We start from the raw sequence: 3,451 nt of genomic DNA on the forward strand, positions 1-3,451 counted from the left end.
AAAATAGCTCGTTCCTGCAAATATATTTGAATAAATATATTTTTAATTCTTTTTTATTAGTATTTTATTTTTAATTTTTTAACTCTTTTTTTTTGTTTTTGTTTTTCATAATATCAAATTTTATAATTGTGAATTCTTTTTTATTTTTTCAATATTCAATTCAAATTAATTTTTTTATTATATTTATAAGTATAATAATTGAATTAGTATTAATTATATATAAATACAAAAATTAAAAATATTATCCCGTGCATTGCACGGGATGCAAATGCTAGTATAAATATATAATATAATTACGAACATTGTAACATCAATTCAACATAAATTTGACTACTTAGATTTTAGAAATTTAATAATGATAAATGGATATAACTAAACTGTAATTAGAAGTTACTATTGATTTGTGAATTTGTGTAGTTATAGTATTGAATTAATCGTTCCTCTAAAAAAAGCATTCAATGATTTTTTTCTTTATTTTCACATTATTTAACCACGGTGGAATTAACATAGCTTTGTTGTGCAAGATTGGTGATGTATACAAAGAATATCAAAATGTGTGTTCCTAAAAATAACAAAAAACTGCTAAATATCACCTTTTTTAAATGTAAGGAATACTCATTAACTTACCAAGCCAGCACCCAGGATTAGTTTCATAAATTTTTTAGGATTTTTATTAGCTTGCTTAACTCCTAGCGTCTTGATCACTCTCACCCTGCATTTTCAGTCCTTCCTTCTTGGGATGAGTCCTTCAAGCGTCTGTCATTGTGATAACACAAGTATTAGGATCATAACAGGTAGTGTTTCTCAGATATACTATCAGCAAATGGCAGACACAACTAACTGCTATCTTTGCTCAAATAAGTTAGATTCACATGTCATTAGATGGGAACTTGGAAATAATGATTCTCAGACACCATGTTCTCTACTTATGCTACTAATTATCAATCCCTGCCCTAGAATGACATATGTGGAGATGGTTGGAAATTCCCAAAACTGAAAATTCAGAACAAAAAGGTATGATATCATTCAACAACAGAAATAAATTTCACAGGATAGTAATTAGGTCTTCAAACAATAATTTATACATACCACTTCCTTGGGATATAGAGATCTATGTTTTGCCCCTCCTCATTCTGCATATTTGCTGAGTCTTCTTAGCACTCAAGAAATACTACCAAAAAACCAAGCACCTGAGACAAAGAAACACTATTAATATATCTAGCTGTGGATCAGGAAGAGTGACAATATATGAACTCATGGCCATCAATATTTCACAGAATGCAATCCCATCAATACCGCAGAGTCATAGCTTAAACCTTAACAATCGGTCAATTATAACATAAATTAAGGTCAGTACGAAAACCAAGCACCAAAATAGCCAAAAACAAAAGAAGAAGAAAAGAATAATCATCGCGCAGATAGGGTAGCATTCGAATTAACAAATCCAATTTTCTCAAATGTAAAAGAAAAAAAACGGTGAAAGATGGCATCCTATGAGAACTTGCCAGAAAATTTCAGTGATTATTTCAAATCAAAATCTACAGAAATATATCGCAGAAGAGGAGATGAAGAGAGTACCTGAAGAGGGAGAAGCAGCAAGGAAACAAAGGCTGGAGTTGTTGAACGATGGGCGGCCTTTATGAGCTTTTTATATGAGAAGCAGCGCCAAAAACCCTAACACTAACACCCTTTGTGATTTATTCTCAGATGAGGCAAAAATCAAGCACACGGAGAAAGATAGAGAAATCGCCGGTGCGTGTTGTAGTCGGCGAGGGTGCGGCCGTGTTCGAGCTGTTTCCCAGCGAAGATGAGTCCTGCTGGTCCGGCGAGATACCTTCGCTGTTGACGTTTTCTATGGTGTCCGAGGATTTTTATCAGGGCAAAAACCTATTCATATGATTTTCACTCAATGAAGGAAAGGCACGTCGATGAAGGAAATGAGAGATAGGGAAGAGAAAGTTGGAGTCGAATTTAGAAGAAAGAGAGAGGAAGAAGGCCAGAACCAGATCTAGAAGAAAGAAAGAGGGTGAAGGCCGATTCTTGCAGAGGAAAAATATAGGAAGAAAGTGATGGAATCTGAAAGGAAAGATGAATTGAAAGAGATGAGGGAGTAGTCAGCTAAATCTGAGAGAGAGAGGAACAATAGCAAGATTTAGGAGAGAGGGTTAAAGAAAGAGAGATGAATATCATCAAATTAAATAAGTTAATGGAGAATATGAAAAGATTCAAGAAATTACACAATTATGGGAAATCCGAAAGGACTATTAATTTGGACAACTTTTTTGAAAAAAAAAAAAATAGATGATTGTTTAGGCGGGAAAAGTTGTGAATGACAACTTTCCTTTAGTATAATAGATAGATTGCATAAGAGACTATGACAGGAAATTGTTTTCTCTGAAATCTGAACGGCAATCTTGGATCTGATGGTGTCAGTGACATTCTTGGAATAAGAACTTTGTTTCCAGCATTGTGACCAGTTATAACTTTGGCTTCCAATACGTGACTCCCCAGTCTGGTAATAACCAATCTAGTGCCATTGCACAAGCCATTTGCATGATCTATATTCCTCAATAGCATGACTGGAGTTCCAACTTTCAAGTATAGTTCATGATTGGGGACACCAGAACATTTAAGACTATTTAGGAACTCAGGCGTATGTATGTCATGGAGCAACGATGAAGTAGAGTCGGTTGTGCATGTCTTATCTGAGCTTAAATATTGTCTGCCTTCACACTCATTCGATGAAACCATGTATTGATTTATAGACTCAATCACGTTTAGTGTGGGCGCCAAAATAGCTCGTTCCTGCAAATATATTTGAATAAATATATTTTTAATTCTTTTTTATTAGTATTTTATTTTTAATTTTTTAACTCTTTTTTTTGTTTTTGTTTTTCAAAATATCAAATTTTATAATTGTGAATTCTTTTTTATTTTTTCAATATTCAATTCAAATTAATTTTTTTATTATATTTATAAGTATAATAATTGAATTAGTATTAATTATATATAAATACAAAAATTAAAAATATTATCCCGTGCATTGCACGGGATGCAAATGCTAGTATAAATATATAATATAATTACGAACATTGTAACATCAATTCAACATAAATTTGACTACTTAGATTTTAGAAATTTAATAATGATAAATGGATATAACTAAACTGTAATTAGAAGTTACTATTGATTTGTGAATTTGTGTAGTTATAGTATTGAATTAATCGTTCCTCTAAAAAAAGCATTCAATGATTTTTTTCTTTATTTTCACATAATTTAACCACGGTGGAATTAACATAGCTTTGTTGTGCAAGATTGGTGATGTATACAAAGAATATCAAAATGTGTGTTCCTAAAAATAACAAAAAACTGCTAAATATCTCCTTTTTTAAATGTAAGGAATACTCATTAACTTACCAAGCCAGCACCCAGGATTAGTTTCATAAATTTT

At 31.8% G+C, this 3,451-nt stretch overlaps 1 long non-coding RNA gene across 1 annotated transcript; it reads right to left on the reverse strand.

Moving 5' to 3' along the window:
* Positions 1-528: 528 nt before the first annotated feature.
* LOC131021365 (uncharacterized) lies at positions 529-2,356 on the reverse strand. The gene is made up of 3 exons (XR_009100926.1): positions 1,579-2,356; positions 1,090-1,190; positions 529-756 (listed from the first exon to the last, which is right to left on the reverse strand). It is a non-coding gene; the product is annotated as an uncharacterized LOC131021365 (long non-coding RNA).
* Between the last annotated feature and the right edge of the window lie 1,095 nt (positions 2,357-3,451).

The sequence above is a fragment of the Salvia miltiorrhiza genome, chromosome 4 (assembly GCF_028751815.1).
Source record: "Salvia miltiorrhiza cultivar Shanhuang (shh) chromosome 4, IMPLAD_Smil_shh, whole genome shotgun sequence".
Taxonomy (NCBI): Eukaryota; Viridiplantae; Streptophyta; class Magnoliopsida; order Lamiales; family Lamiaceae; genus Salvia; species Salvia miltiorrhiza.